Source organism: Megalops cyprinoides, chromosome 9 (genome assembly GCF_013368585.1).
Source record: "Megalops cyprinoides isolate fMegCyp1 chromosome 9, fMegCyp1.pri, whole genome shotgun sequence".
NCBI lineage: Eukaryota > Metazoa > Chordata > Actinopteri > Elopiformes > Megalopidae > Megalops > Megalops cyprinoides.
In genome coordinates, this window is record NC_050591.1 from 4,859,245 (window position 1) to 4,875,993 (window position 16,749).

The following is a 16,749-nucleotide window of genomic DNA, read 5'->3' on the forward strand; positions in this document are numbered from 1 at the left end:
GGAGCTCGGGGAGCTTTGAGGTTTGGTAACCGGGATAAGTGGTGCCCAAACTGGCATGCCCCTCCTTCTGACCCCCAGACCTGTCCTCTCGCATCGTCATGGCAGATGGAGAGAGCCGAATGCTGTCGGTTGGGTCAGAGAGATTTTCCTGCCAGAGCGGATCGAGATCGATTCGGGATTTTGCACCACCAGCACCCCATCCATGGCACAGAGGAGTATTGTTATAGAGTGGATCATGTTTCAAACCATGGGGGCAGATGCAGGGAAAGCTCTTAAAAGCCACAGCACATGTCATCTTTATGGAGGCAACGTATGATTGACGGACGACTGAAGGAGTGGATTTTGTGTGAGCGAATGGCCTTTGTGCCCCCTAACCCTTCCACCTCCCTCCGCTCTCGATGAAAGACAAAACATTTGTGATTTATTGAAATTTTTAAAAAAGAGGGTGTTCTTTGATTTACTCAGACATACTTTACTTGCATATATCGCTCTCATTTGACTTTTTAGAAAAAGGGTTTTGCTAAATCTTTGCTGGATTAGAACACAATGGAGAAGAAAAAGGGCCAGAGAACGGCTTTCTTGGTCTGACAAAGTGAAACTGTATTTTTAATCATTTTTTTCAAAAAGCTCAATGGGACTAACAGAATTTTTAGATTAAACCATATCTTAAATAAGTCAAGCATTTTGGGCTAAAGGTCAAGCTTATTAGAGAAGGAAATGAATTTGATTTGTTTTAGCATTAAATGGGAGAATTCGGCTTTAAAGGAGTTCTTACAGCTGTGGGATTAAGGCCACTGGATTAGCTTGGCATTGTAAAATTACGCTCCTTCCAATTGGTCTGACTCTCAGGTTACAGTTTGCATTGCATTGCAGCTCAGCGGCAGCCATTGTTTTAGAGTTCACACAAACTCTTTCACAGAGAGTGATTGCAGGGTTTCAGGATGATGATCCACGTCCTGGTATTTTTTTTGGAGGGGAATGAGCAGCCTGCTCTTCACCTCTGTCCCGGCAGAGTGGTCTGTTGTCACTCCCTCTGCGGTTTGCAGGTGGCTTTGCCTGGGACAGCTTCACACAGCACACTTGTGGTGAAGAAGACCTTTCCAGTTTCTCTAGCCAAGGGAAACCAGGTGAGGTCACACCTTTTCCCTGAAGAGGTTTATGTGGCCTGTGTTTCTGCACTTTATCCTTTAACATCTGAGTATTTACTGAGGAGGTTCAGGTTCAGCCCCTCGCTCAAAGTTGTGGACGGCAGTGGCCACCTGGGAATCAAACCTGAGGCCTTCTCATGTAGAACTGCTGCTAAACAGAGAAGAGATGATGGGTGCACAAACACACATACACACACAGATGCTCACAGACGCACACAGACACAAGCACCTTTCAGACATGCACTGCAACCCTGAGCTTATCTAGACATTTCCTGGAGGAGCTGTATGTGAGAATGCAAATGTCTGAAACAGTTGGACCGGACATTAAATGGACTTTACCCTGCCAGCTCTCTAGTACAAAGTCCGTGTAATGTCTGTGTGAGAATAGAGCAGGTCATTGTCCGGAGAATTCACAGCGAGCAAGTGGAAATGTTGATGATGTTTCTATCATGTGACTGGCGCGAAACCGGAAGAATACAAACGTCTGCTTCGTACTCTTTTCTACTTGTCTGTATATTGCGGATACATCCAAATACGTGTTATTTTGAGTCCAACGACGGTTTGAAGAGATATTTAGATACAGCTATACTGCCAAAACTTGTCACCCCTCGCCTAAACCAAACAGAGTATTGGTGAGAATGTGTCTGACACGGACAATCTCCTGTTGTGTGCTACATGTGTGAAAGGGCAACTCCAGACAATGTCCGGACCTGATTCTGTGGATATTGTCTGGAGTTCATATGTGAAAACGGCTACACACTCACACACACAGCACACACAGCGCTCCAGGTAGAAGCTGCAGGGCCTTGGGTGTAACACCGTGTTTCTGTGTTGTCAGGTGTGACAGGTTGTTGTGCGCACGTATGCAGTTTTCACCCGTGGGCCTTTTCTTAGCCTTCAGCACATTCTGCCGCCATACTCTGGGGGGTGCATCTAGAAAGAGGCGTTGACCCCTCTCACCTTGGTCGATACCGCAAAATTCACGAGTCCCGCAGAGTCTGGGGGGACAGTAAAATTTCTCTGAAGTCCTTGATTACAGTGGGCAGAATGGAGTTTTCCTCCATGTTGTGGCTTACATTGCTCGAAACCCCCCCAGCCCCCCCATGCCCCTCCACGCTGCTCTGCTCCGCTCTGGCTGCTGTTGTTCCGTTCCCCGTTTCCACAGCAGGTTTCGGCGTGTCCCGACACGCCTTTAATTGATGACAGAAGCGTGGCCACCTCGGAGCGAGATGAATTCTGAAAGGCTTCTCATCGCTCTCTAAGGACGACCTGGCCTCCATTAACTCCTGTCAGTCCCATCATGCCTCGCTTCCTGTCAGCTCGCACGGTTAACACTCAGACACGCGGCAGTTTGTTTCTCTGAACTCTCACTGTCCTGAGTTTAAAATGTAGCATTTGGATTGGCTATTTCTTTCTCTTAAGGAAAGACCCATTCATTTTATATGTCAGATGAAAGTCATAAGTCAGATGAAAAGAATGCTCTACTTAAGAATAGGATGGTATATTGTTTCTTTCCTGTGAAATGGTCTTTATCTCTTGTCTCATTTTAGGAATTGATGTTGGTGTGGCCTAACTTTAACTGTGTGTGGTGCCTCATCCGGGAGGTAGCCTGCTCCTATGTGCATTAGCGCCTTATAAATGTCTGGGACTTTTTTGGCCCCCTCTCAATAATGTTAAAAAAGGTGAGGCCAGTTGATTTGAATCTTGCATGACTCAGCTGGCTTTGCAGACTCAAATATCTGAAGTTTATTTCAGTTCAGTTCTTGTAGTGTATTTCAATGTCTTGTGGTATTTCAGTTCCCTGCAGAAGTATAATGAGGGCTTGGAGGTGCGAGGCTGTTAGCCTTAGAGGGCGTTGTGTGGCGTTCACATAGCAGGTTGTGGTGAAACGACATTGGTGCCACTGTCGGCGTGTTCCCGGCGCAGAGGCATCCTGTGGGGAGCGTACCCTCTCTGAGCTGTGTAACGGCCATGTCTCCAGGCCCACAGCCTCTGTGACTGACTCATACCTCGCTCTCGCTGGTCACAGAAGGGACATTTACCTCGGAATGCCCCGCACGACTTCGCTCACCTCAGCGAGAGGTCGTGTGTGTGTGTGTGTGAGAGAGACCTGTTGCTCAGATTGTGCATGTGTGTGAATGCGTCTGTGTGTGTTGACAGGCTTTGCTTTGACTTCTCTTTCAGTTTCCTAATTTTTTCCAATTTTCCTAATTTAACACACTGCAGTTTCCTAATTTAACAGTGCATTGCCGTATTTATTATAATATTTATTCTTTTTCACCCAGAATGCCCTAATCCAGGTTGTATTTATGCCCTGCCCATTCTTACGGAAGCCATTTAGGTGAAGAAACTTATGGTTGTAGCGCCAGTGTACCGTCTGCGACCTGGAGAATGTGAGGCCATTTCCGTGACTCTGTGCAATGCCGGTGCACACAGTATCACGCCCGGCACGGGTTGACTGTGCTTGTTGAGAGCAGGTGAGCTGCCGGGACTCATGGTGTGTTCTGGGAGTGTGAAAAGCACTGAGCCAAGTTGTAATGAAGTCCAACAATGTTTCAGAACAAGATGCACCCCAACTCCCCCCCCCCCCCCCCCCGGAGAGAGAGGTCCCCAGGAGCTCCTGTTCTTACCACCACACCCCGCCTCAATACAGGCTGTCTATCTCCCTCTTTCTTTTTCTCACTCTCACTCTACTTCCCATTTTCTCTCTCTCTCTCTCTCTCTCTCCTCCCTCTATCTGTCCCTGTCTGTCTGTCTATCTGTTTCTCCCTGTCTCTCTCTTTCTTTCTTTCTGTCTATCTCATTCACTTTCCCTGTCTCTTTTTCTCTCTTGCTCCTCTCCTGCTCCTTTCTCTCTCCCTGTCTCTCTCTCTGTCGTTTGGGCTTCTGTAAGTGTTTGCCGTGGGTTGTCTCGGCAGAGCAGTGATTTTTCACTCAGTGTGGAGCAGGTGTTCTGTTGTTGTGTTCTCTCGGTTGAGTAATTGTGAGACGGAACTGAAGAAAGAGAGGCTTCAGTTCAAACCTGATCCAGCGCTTTTGATGTTTTGCAGATATTTGCACGGAGTTGGAGAATGCATCGCGTGTGGAGATCTTCATTTCTTGAGGATGAATGTTTGTTGTTGCGAGCTAAAATAAGTCAAATAAAAAATGGAAAAAATGCTAAGCATTCTAATGCAAACAGAGACCAGTGTTCTGCTGGTTGATCAGCTGATTCCACAGATTTGCTCACAGGGAGGCCTGGACTTGGGTTCAGAACCAGAATCACTTTGAAGCCTGACCCTGTGTACTAGGTGTCTCTTTGAGATGGATCTGGAGGACCTGTGGCTCTGGGAAATACAGGCATTCGCAGTGCCCCCAAACTGTCTCTGTACTGTCTCAGACCATGTGTCAGAACTTAATGGTGCCTTTTGAAGATTAACTAAAGACATTGACTGTTTGATAAACTAAATCTGCTGATAAGGATCCACATTGCTGGTCTGTAGATCAGGATTAGGGCTGCTCGATTATGGCAAAAAACATAATCACGATTATTTTGGTCAATATTGAGATCACGATTATTTAACACGATTACTCATTGACTTTGGAAACATCATACATTTATTGAACTTTAAAAAAAAAAAACTTGGCTTTTTAACAGTGGATTTTCTTGAACTTTAACCCTTTCGCACATAACTTATTTTTATGCTATGTAGCGCGCGTACTACGTTACATGGTTTATGTTTTCATTAGCGTTATTAAGCCTCTCATAGTTTTCAGTTAGCATTTGCTATATTTTTTAATGCTAAATCGCTGTTTCCTCAAAGCTAAAATTAGCTAGAATTTTTCCAATCTAGTGTTCTAATCGCACTGGTTTTAGCATACGCAGTAAACGGCAGATCGCATCGGTGTGGCCGTACATGTCAAAGGGTTATATATAATTTAACTGAAAAAAAAAAAAAAGAGATAAATAAATAATAATTAATATATACAGTATATATTACATATATACACATTTCAATAAATAATGCGCCACAATAATCGTTTTTTCTCGATTATCTTGTTTTCATAATCGTTGGAAGCCAAAATTGTAATTGAAAATAAAATCCAATTAATCGCCCAGCCCTAATCAGGATGGTGGTGTTTTTGAGGAGTTTCCTGGATCTGTCATGTCTTGAATGCAGATGGACCAGATGCCCTCTTCTCCCCAGCATGATTCACTTAAATTCACTCGATTTGCGGAACAGTGGACACAACATGTAGCATCAGTGGGGCATTAATTCTGTGAGCGCAGAAACGCCACTAAAATTCCATGGGCACAGATGAGGACCATCGCGAGCGTTTGATCTTTTATTTAACACGCGCCGCACTTGCAAATCAAATGTTATGAGAATGGCAACAATTTCCCGAACTGCGTTCTGCGAAAGTAAATATTTCAAGGATTAAGAAAAATCTTTCTCTCTGCGTGTAAGATCCCAGATGCAAACAGTGCAGTCAAGGAAGCTGCAGCAGCATTAGCAGCTCATTAAACAATTCCAGTTCCATCCATTACATTATTGTCGTTTAGCAGACGCTCTTATCCAGAGTGACTAACATTGGTTACATATTTATATTTTATCCATTTATACAGCTGGTTATTTTACTGAAGCAATTGTGGGTTAAGTACCTTGCCCAAAGGTACAGTAGCAGTGCTCCGGCAAGGGAATTGAACCAGCAGTCTTTTGGTTATGACCAAGGGCGTTTCTAGCTATTGAAAAGATCAGGGACTAAGTCAAGTTTGCCTGGGGCTTATCTTTATCTATAACAACCTTTTTGTAGAAATGGCGCTCTACCTGGATCTGTGTGATTTGTGGAAAAAAAAACTTCCAGCTGAGTACTCTCTCTTTTTTATCAAAGTTGTTGTTTGATGGGTGTATGGAATCCTTCCTAACTAACTAACACTTGAACTCCAGAAAGCACTAAAGAGGTGTGGTAATGAACTGCGTAATCGTGGAAGGCTGTTTAGATCATTTACCACAGTATGTTATTTTTGTGGCCCTGCTCTGATAGCCTGTTCAGGTGTGTCCTTGTCTCTCTGTGTTTCGCACACACTTTTCCGGAGGCACGCGTCAGAATGGAGTGGAACGCAGAGTTAGGCCTGTGTGCTGTGAGGGTTCAGTCTTAATTAGCCAGCATTTCCATTATCAGGTGCTAAATGCATCCCTCTAAATGAGTGTGTTCCATCTGCATGGAGGAGCGCTTCTCTGCCTCGCTCCTGTTGGTGTGACCGAGCATTCAGGGTTATTTTGCTCACTTGCTGGCTGGTGTTTTTCGTTCAACCAATCAATCAGTCAATCAAATTTTAATTGGCATAGCGGCTTTTACAATCTAACTGTCATGGGCTACTTCATTGCACTTTTCTAGGGAGAATCAAACATTTTTGAACATTTTTTTACTCTCACAAAGTAAATAAATATAATGCTTTCATTCAGAGGAGGTCGTCTCGTGTGTGTTGTTTGTGTGTATGTCCGTCTATGTGTTGTTTGAGTGCGTGCGCGTGTGTGTGTGTGTGTGTGTGTGTGTGTGTGTGTGTCTGTGTGTGGTGGTGTTTGAGTGTATGTGTCTGTGTGTGGTGGTGTTTGAGTGTGTCTGTGTGTTTGAGAGAGAGAGAGAGAGTGTGTGTGTGTGTGTGTGCATGTTTGTGTGTGTGTCTGTGTGTGTGTGGGGGTGTGTGTGCGCATGCGCGTGTATGCGTGGGTACACACATGTGTGTCTTAGCTGCAGTCACAGCACTTAAGTCTAAGTAAGAGGCTTGGGTGTTTTGAGTCTCTGAATGGTCCACTTTGAGGAGGGTAGGAGGGAAAGGTCAACAAATGGCTTTCGCTTTCAGACCAGCAGTGTAAAAACACGATACCTGATCCTCTGAGCCCCTGAGCCTCTGCTTGATTTCGCGTCCTGGCCCCCTCTGCTTTCAGTTCGCCTCATCTGTCATTCGGAGGGGGATATCCGGGAGTACGTTAGCGCAGGCGCTGGTTGTGTGCAGGCAGCATCAGAGGGCAGCGGCCACGTGGAGCTAGCCCAGCAAAAACTGATGCTGAGTGACATTAATGAGGAGAGAGGCCGAATCTCAGAAAATAAGGTCCCATCTCTGCATGGCTGCTAACGATTCCCCATTGCAGAGTGTCCGCCACGCAATGGACCCTCCTCGGCCCTCCTGATATGCCCCCTCACTTATTAGTATTTGTTATTCATATTCAAAAATCTGCATCTTCAAAAACAACACACAGTCTGCCGTGCGAGTTCTCTTCGTTACAAAGGCTTAGCTTCGGTGGTCTCCTCGCGGAACATGGGCTATTGCACGCTCCATGGTGGTAACAGAGAGGTAGGGAGTGTGGAATTGTGGGAAACGGAACAGTTGAAGTGCAGAGGCCTGTAAAGAGGCTGTCTGGGCTGTTCTGTCACAGTGACCTCTCATCTCTAACCTTTGAACTGAGCTGAGGGTGAGGTTATGATTTGGCCGCTGGGTTTAACTCCAAAGCATGATCTCTATTTTTGACAATGGTGTGGTACAGGAGTACTAGAGAACCTTTTTATTTATTTATTTTTAATGTTTTCACGTTTTTTTTTAGGTCAAATCCCTTTCCATCTCAGGGAACAAACTCACAGTGACAGAACAATGTTCCCCTGATCTAGTGTATCAGTGTCTGTACTGTAGCACACAATGTCATGAGTGCTTACACTGCCAGAGGAGAGACTGCAGTAGACCTCTGCTTTATCTCTGTAAGCACTGTACTGGAAGTAAGCTATAGCTACCTTGTCTGTAGTGTAGCAGTGTGTTTATGTAAGTACACATATATACACCAGATTTATATTTTACTTACATGCAGACATATCACATATTTTCATGTAGGTGATGTGGTATTGAAGCACAGAAAAAATGTATATATTAATATTAATATATATTATGTATGTATGTATTTGTATAGCTGAAGTAGACCCCAGCATATAAATCTATAGCAGTTAGAAGAGTGTTTGCATTACCTTATCACAGCAGTGTCTTGAGGGCGTGCTGCCAGCACACAGACAGCTTATTATACAGGGACAAACTGGGGCTTGTAGCATCCTCAAGTTCTCATTTTGGTTTCTGTCAGCCTGAATGTCTGCCAGCAGCTCGCAGGAGCAGAGGCAACCGCACGACACGGTGCTTGCTTGGCAGAGGAGCCCCCGCCCCCCGCGACACGCTCGCTGCTCTGCAACGCCGCGGCTCTGTGTGAAGAGGTCAGGGGGTCAGCAGCCACTTGCCACATTCTGTCCCTCTTCTTCTCTCTCTCTGTCTTTCTTTCTGGCCCTCTCTCTCCCTCTCTCCCCCAAATTCACATTCAAGCAAGCTTTATTGGCAGAGAATTTCAGTGCTGGTGAAGCATACATAAAATAGACAGTGTATTGTGTAACATTTATCATAAACAGTGAGGAGACAGTTTTTTAGCATGTAAAAGTAACAGCAATAATGAGAGATCTGGCAGTAAAAAGTAAGAATAACAGTAAAAAAACATAAATCACTCTCTCCCATCCTCATTGCTCAGTCACATTTCTGCTTATCCTCTTCTCTCTTTCCTCCCTTTCCCTCTTTCATTTCTTTCTCACTCTTGTCCCCCTTTTAAAGTAAAATTCCCCCTCTCTGTGCCGGTCAGCTGTGCGGTGGGCAGGTTTGGGTCAGTTGTGTAGGCACTGTCATTCTCAGCTCATGTAGGCCAAGACGATTCTCTGGGGGTCCGAACATGACTCGTGACGGACAGTCCCTCCCCGAGCCCCGCAACCCCCCACCCCCCAACAGCTCGCACCAGCTTTCTCTCCGTCATGGTAAATCTGATGCTAAATTTAGAGGTCGTTTTTTTCTCGGGCAGAGACAGATTACTGGCACGCAGAGAGTGCAGTAGAGTGGCATCCATGCTCTCTCTCTCTCACTCTCGCTCTCTCTCTCTCTCTGTCTCTCTCCCCCACAACAGAACCCATTAGAAAAAGACAACAGGCTGTTCTTTCTTTTTTTGTACTTATATGTATTTATTTATTTAATTTTACACTATCTGTAACAAGCCTTCCTCTGTGAAATTGTTGAAAAAATGTTTACTTATTTCTTTGGCCTCCCCCCCAAGCTAGATGTCTAATAAAATGTCATGGTTTACTGTCTTTACTTTAAATTAATATGGTGAGGAGACATGAGGCCAGGACATTGACCCTGTGGAGTATTTTGGGAAACCTGCAGTAAACACATCATTTTTAAGCAGGTGTCAGGTGTGTCTCTGAGCTCAACACCTGTGTGTAGGACTCGCCTTTGTTTTCATGTGTGTTAGTTGCGCATTCCCTGCCTGCGGTCACCCACAGAGGTATAGAATCTTGTAAAAAGTTTACTACATGACGTAAACATTATGAAAGAAGTATCCCTCTGACGTGCAAGTTTACGTTTTATGATCAGCCATGTCCTCCTTGGTCTACTTTCTGAATGCACTGTACAATGCCCCCAGCCAAGACATATATTAAAAAATGCCACCTCTTATGATGTTAATGTGACCATAGTCACTCTGGTGACGGTGTTAAAGCTGCGATGTTCAGCACAGGTGAAAGAAGAAGTACTCTCGAGTCGACCCCTGCTTAATCCATGTCTGCCGTGTGTAAATGTTATTTAAATTCACACCTGAGGTGTTTTTATTTAAGCTCAATGGGTGACGCTTCCGCCAGGCTCTCTAGCCTCGCCTCTGCAACATCCCATCCCAAAGACACCACGGTGATCCACGGCAAAGCCGCGCATAAAAAGTTCTTTTCTGTGACTCGGGAAGGCGTCTTTTTCCCACTGATAAAGGCCGCACCTCAGACCTTCTTCTGGTAACGCAAGTGGAAAGAGTGCGATTGATTTAAAAATGGTGATAAGAGACAGCATCCCATTTAAAGGAATGCGAAGAAGAGTACTGTTTATCGCTCTGTGATTTGAGAGGTTTGTATAGTGCAGAAATGTCTGCCTTTATTGTAGTTTTTTACGGAAGATCCCCTTGCAGAGCCAGGCAGATGCATATGGGATTGTGAATGCGGTATATGTGGGCGCAAGAGTTGTAAACTCAGATTAAGACAAGGGTGAAAAAACCGAGAGAGGCAGTGTTTTCAGAACAGAGGTAGAACAGGCACTGGGGAAATCCTTCTTCCTGAAAACATTTGGAAAACAAATGCAATAAACACAGGTAACTTTGTCAGGACAGCCTGCGCGGTTCCACTGAGAATGTGCTGTAATTCATTTTTGAGGATTTCTGTTTTTAGGTTTTTTATGTGTGTGTCTTTGTATTTTTTTTTCCTGTTGGTTACATGCTGAACTAATCCTGCGTTACGCTGTGTGACGCGGGCAGCGCTACCGCATGCAGTTAGCACGAGCTCAGAGGGTTTTCTGATCATCATTATAATTATTACAACCTCCTGGACTGTTTAAATAAAGAAAACAAAAAGTGCTGTAAATGACCCTTTCCTGTGGAATGGGATTGTGTGGGCCTGCCGCTCATCACGTTTACATCCTAAAGCAGTTATCCGCCGTGTGCACGTCATGGTTCTGCTATTTCACTGTTTGAAACTGCCTGCTGTTGTTGGGTTTATGCAAGGTTATCAGGATTCTGTGTAAGTTGGATAAATGCTCGTTTCCCCTGTCTCTCAACATGGCTCCTAAAACAGTTATCTGCCATAATTTGGTTAAGAGCCATGGCATGGCTGTGCTTTAACCCAAGTGACAGTATGTATTTATGAACATTTATGTATTTATTTAGTTTTGTCTAATGATATCATGACAGCATTGGCTGCTTTTTGGTTTTTTGTAAGAGTAAAGAGAATGCACTTTTGTAGTGTACTGTGTTTTTAGGACATATTCATAGGGCAGTGTAATCCCTGTTCCTCTTTATAGTATACTATAATCTGAGCTCACCTTTATAGTATGCGGTAATCTCTATTCTCCTTTGCAGTATAGTAATCTCAACACATACTGTATTTGGTGTATAGCATTATTATACGTATGTGTATATAATACAGTAAAAAAATCTATGTGGTTCAAGTGGAGAGCTGACCTTTTTGGCTTCTGTTTTATGAAAAGTAATTGAATAATAATTTACCGGTGGAAAACTCTTGGGCCTGCCTCGCCTACCTGATGGTATCACCCCTCAGATGAGGTCCCCGCCTCGAACACTGCTTCATAGGGCCTGCTTTTCCCAGCATCACGGTTGCAGTAAAGTGTAATTAGATGACCGTCAGGATAAATAGCACAATTATCAGGCAGATGCAACAGCTCTTAAAGTAGCTTTAAGTAAATGATGCCATGGCTTTTAGGAAGCCAGCTAATGGGTGTGTTAAGTGTCAGGGCGAGGGCCTTTAAGATATGATGGTTCTACTGTCTCCCCACTGAACTGGGGGGGTTAAGGGGTGCGTGACTGTGGCCGTGCGGGGTCTACAGTCTGGGGTAGCAGGGAGGGGAGGTCAGAGGAGTGGGGAGTGGAGAATTCAGCGGTGTGGGGTCGTAGAGCGGGGACTATAGGCGGGGTCAGATCCAAGATAGGGAAGTGTAGTTGTGGTGACCCTGCCTCAATAAATCTACGGCTGAACTCACTGAGAACAGGAAGTCAAATCTAGGCTGTAAGCCACGTAGGAGCAGGAAGATCATCTGCCGAGAGAATCGCAGGGACTGCATAACACTGCCATATTGAAATGAGAAGTCTGTGCACCTAATTAACACAAATAGTCAAATGTCAAAAAGCCTGTTCCTCTGTTCACCTGTTCACCAGGATGTGTGACTGAACATTGTTCACTGATTGTTACTGCTAATAGTTAAGTTCTCCCTTGTTGGCACTCCTTCACCTTGATAAGACCTTGGCCATCAGAGCATCCTGCTCAGAGTGCCTGAGCTGGGAAGCCCGAGCAAGGGATTCAGTGACACAGTGATTGACAGCCAAAACTATAAACAGTAATGATTACCACATATCATTTGCTGGCTGTTTTTTTTTTTTAATTGTCTACACCCATCAATCAGTTTCTGTCTCCTCTTTGTCACAACCTCAGCACTCGTGGGTTATATGTTTTTCCATTATGTGTTGAAGGTGCAGTACGTAATTTTGTATTACAAAATGTGTGCTGTAGAAAAAAGGATCTCGGCTGTTATTGTTCGAGGTCATTTTCATAGTCAACCAAGGCGTGATCAGCTCTATTCATTCCAACTGGAGTGATTTACATATTTTTTGCGCATAGCTATTGTTGGCATCACTGTTCACCGTGTGACTGGTGACTCGAGACTAGTTATGCAGTTTTTAGGCCTGGATTTGTGAGTGTAAAGTTTTAAGTGTCCGGCATTTGGAGAGATTTGAGAAAGGGCAAGAGGCTTTGGAAAAAACAAAGTAATAACAGTTCTAAATGACGGGTGCTGAGAACGGCATCAGGGGGTGGGGAGGGGGACGCGATAGGGTTTTATTTCTCTTTTTCCCCGATTGTCGTGGGGCTGGAGGAGTAAATGTCAACTCCCCGTGGAGCGGAGAGGTCGTGGGTCCCCGTGCGGTTGCTATGTTACCGGTTGGTAGGTGGTAGGCATCCTCCCTGAAGGAAAGTTGCAAGGCCCCAGCAGAGAGGTGTCGGGGGGAGTGTTTGCATGAAGGTTGCTCATTGGTTGAAAGGAGCTACAGTAGATAAATTAGAAGGATGATGGGGGGGGGGGGACTGGAGTCTGGGGAAGACGTGCTGGGAGACAGTTGACCCAGGAAGTGATTCAGACACAAAACCAGAAAGAGAGTAAGCAGAGAGCCATTATTTGTCATATTCTTGCCCCGTCAGATGGTCCATGAAGGAGTGGGATGGCGCAGGTTGTTTTCATTGGACGATTGCCTGCACGGGGAGGTCTTTGGCCTCTGCCACGATCCCATCTTCCCCAGCTGTTAGTAAAGCACCCCGCAGGTCTGCGCATATTCACAGCAGAGGCGCAGTCAGAGTGAACAAAACCGCAACCCCACTGCGTATGTGTGCCTGGCAGATGGATCGCTGTCCGCGTGATTGAAGGGGGCGGACAGAATAACAGCGGGGATGGGAGGAGTGAAGATGGGGGGATAGGGTTTCTGTTGATTCAGGTTTGGGGTTCTCATTTCCCCTCTTGCCATGTAAGTGCCCCCCCCCCCCCATATCCTTGCCACAGCTGTGACCCTTGCCACACCTGTGACCTCCCCCCCAACCCCAGTGCATCATGGGCTGAATGCTTTTGTTTCCACAGCTGCATCCCAGGCAGAGGTCCAGCGTGTACTTCAGCTAACCTTGGGCATCACCAGGGTTACCGAGGCACCAGCGCAGTGAATCGCGTAATCTCCCCCCTGCAACCTGGTTACAGCAGAAGACATTTTCTCTTTTTAAAAGAATGCATATTTTATTTGACTTTGGATTACCTGGAGTCATGAGTGAGACATTATCACAGCTTTTTAACTGTGGCGTAAGGCTCTGCTGATTCTCTGCTGCAGGGAGCATTATCCTAAGCTTGGAATTTATCATGAAGATTTCACTTTGAAATGATTTAGTCTTTAAAAAAAAAACAGTAGAAAATAATGGCTAAATGTTGCTATTGTTCATGTATGAAAACAGGTGCAAAGTATTATCACAAAAACAATAAGTAGAATCACGTTTGTTAATTAATTAGCTTATCGTGAATTTGAATGTGTAACACGATTCCTGTTAGTTCTTAATTAGGTTTTCGTCTTCCGGGTATAGCAGGTACTTCTTCCATAACAATGCGAACATTGACTTGCTGTGACACCTTGTCAGTTTTAGCTTGGATCCTGTCACGGGTGAAATTATGAGTGACATTTTTGCAGGTTGTGTAAAGGCTTTGTGTTTTATAGTGACTTGCGACCATGGTATCATAAAGGGGCTTGCACAGCATGTTGCATCTGCTTTTCAAACACTGACATTTTGGGAGGGACTCTGCATGAACCCCGCTTTAGAAAAGCCGGTTTGATCAGCCTCGATCAGGCTGCCCGTCGAAAGACCATTAGCACTTGGATGAAGGCGCTTTAATTGGCGTGAGGGGTGAGAAGGCACTCGCTGCTGGTTGCTCCACATGTGTCGTCGGGTCGCGTGGGATTCGTCGCCCCTGACGACGCATGCTGCTTCTGTTGCTCTGAGTTTCTTGAAGAATCGTGTGCTTTGTTTCTGTGTTTTGGCCCCCTTACCTGTTACCTAACACCCCCCCCCCCCCACCCACACACCCAAAAACCCACCGCACACATACAGATTGCAACACCTCTGTGGCAGGTGTAAACTCTCTCCTCCCTCTCTCGGTGCTCCGCTGTGACAAGCTTTTCGTTTTTACACGCTTTTACAATTCATCGGAGATCCGCGGCTTTGCACCGGGGACGGCGTTGACGGAAGTTCTCAGAGGTGAACGTGAAGTAAAGCAGACCGGCTTGTTTTAGGTGCTGTGTGTTAGCACTGTCTATAACAACTTGGGGGTTTGCACTGCGATGCGCCGTTTCGTCGCTTGCGGCCGCGAGCTTTGTTTATTTACAGGAGCCGTGGAAAAGAGCTGCTGCTACAGGAAGCGCCATGCCACCAGTAATGTGGCAGAGATGAATAGAGCAGCGAAGGCAGTAAATTAAAGTTGATTTATCGCTCGTAATGTACGCCGCTGTGCTGCTCATAGAATTACATACTGTGGCCTTAATGGCTGCCACGTCCATCAGCGAAGGTGGCAGAAGCTGCGTTTGAACAGAAATTCGACAGAGTAATTAAGATGGAGAGAGCCTACGGGTTTATAAATGAACTTTGTATTGATTGCTCCAGCCCACGACCAGGCCACGGGGTGGCAACGATGTAGGCGCCAGGAAAGGGGTGGGTTTGACGTGACGGCCCGAAATGAAATTAAGATGGACGCCTCTTTTTGTCGTCGTTCGCTTGTTATTCATCAAAGCCCTCGTTTCAAAGCAGCCTCAACGTCTCGGCTGGTTTTGTTTATTTATTATTTATGACGGACCAAAAGTAGGAAGTGCTCGCTCTCAAATGGAATTTTTGGCCGTGGAGCTCCTTTATTAATTGAAAGGTGCGATTAAAGAAAAGCCTTTGGATACTTGAAAAAACGTAACAAAGGAGAAATCCATTACACCAAATGCCACATACGTCACGCCATGCTGTCTTCGGAAACAAAAGTAACTGCAAAGAGGAGTGTAGAGGCCTGAATTGATGCCTTCATGTGCTGTGAACACAGCGTTTAACCACGAAATAGACTTGTTTCTGATGTATGGTCTCTACAGCTGTTTTACAGTATTAGGTCAATAATTTAAAGTAGGGGCCGTGATTCATGCACGGCCGTGATTTAGACAGATAACCGATTCGTCAGATGTTAACTAGTGACTACAAAGAGGGTCCTGAGATTTCTAAGATATTCAAAGTTCTCCAAGTTGAGTATCGAAAAACTTGGCATGATTGTGAAAGTCAATCAGGTAGAGCAATTAATTCAAGACCTGACTTAGCAGGTCTTGAACCAGTGTAGGCCATTTCGTTTTTCAACTTTTGTATTTGTTGACTAAACATGGTGGCTTGCCAGAGTATGTTGCTGGTCTGACATTGTTATGAATACATCCTGATCTTGGTCAGTTCCACAGACCAAGCACACCATCATTATTCCCTCCCCCACCCCACCCCCCCGCTACACACCATCATTACTCTGCCCCCACCCCCCGCTACACACCATCATTACTCTGCCCCCACCCCCCGCTACGCACCATCATTACTCTGCCCCCACCGCACACCATAATTACTCTGCTCCCTCACTGCACACCATCATTACTCTGCACCCCCCCCCCCCCCACTACACACCATAATTACTCTGCCCCCCCCCCCACTGTACACCATAATTACTCTGCCCCCCCCCCCCACTGCACACCATAATTACTCTGCCCCCCCCACTGTACACCATCATAACTCTGCCCCCCCACCACTGCACACCATCATTACTCTGCTCCCCCTCCCCCACTGCACACCATCATTACTCTGCACCCCCCCCCACTACACACCATAATTACTCTGCCCCCCCCCCACTGTACACCATAATTACTCTGCCCCCCCCACTGCACACCATAATTACTCTGCCCCCCCCACTGTACACCATCATTACTCTGCACCCCCCCCCCACTACACACCATAATTACTCTGCCCCCCCCCCCCACTACACACCATAATTACTCTGCCCCCCCCCCACTGTACACCATAATTACTCTGCCCCCCCCACTGCACACCATAATTACTCTGCCCCCCCCCCCCACTGTACACCATCATAACTCTGCCCCCCCCACCACTGCACACCATCATTACTCTGCTCCCCCTCCCCCACTGCACACCATCATTACTCTGCTCCCCCTCCCCCACTGCACACTATCATTACTCTGCCCCCCTCCCCACTGCAAACCATCATTAATCTGTGTGTGTGAGTGTGATGCACAGGAGGTTACTTTGCACCCTGTCCTGTTCTGCAGAAATACAATGTGGGGAAGGGGGACTGCTGATAAGAGGAATTCATCCATAACGTATTGAGGCTGTAAAGTGGGTGGTAGGCAGTTTCTGTGTGTGGAAGTAAGCCCTGGCAGCATCTGTGTGTGCTCAG

The 16,749-nt window shown here is 45.9% G+C and overlaps 1 protein-coding gene across 6 annotated transcripts in view; it reads left to right on the top strand.

The window, feature by feature from the left end:
* The window catches only part of msi2b (musashi RNA-binding protein 2b), a 204,444-nt gene that overhangs the window by 8,711 nt on the left and 178,984 nt on the right, over positions 1 to 16,749 (top strand). The gene's annotated exons all lie outside the window — the stretch shown is intronic.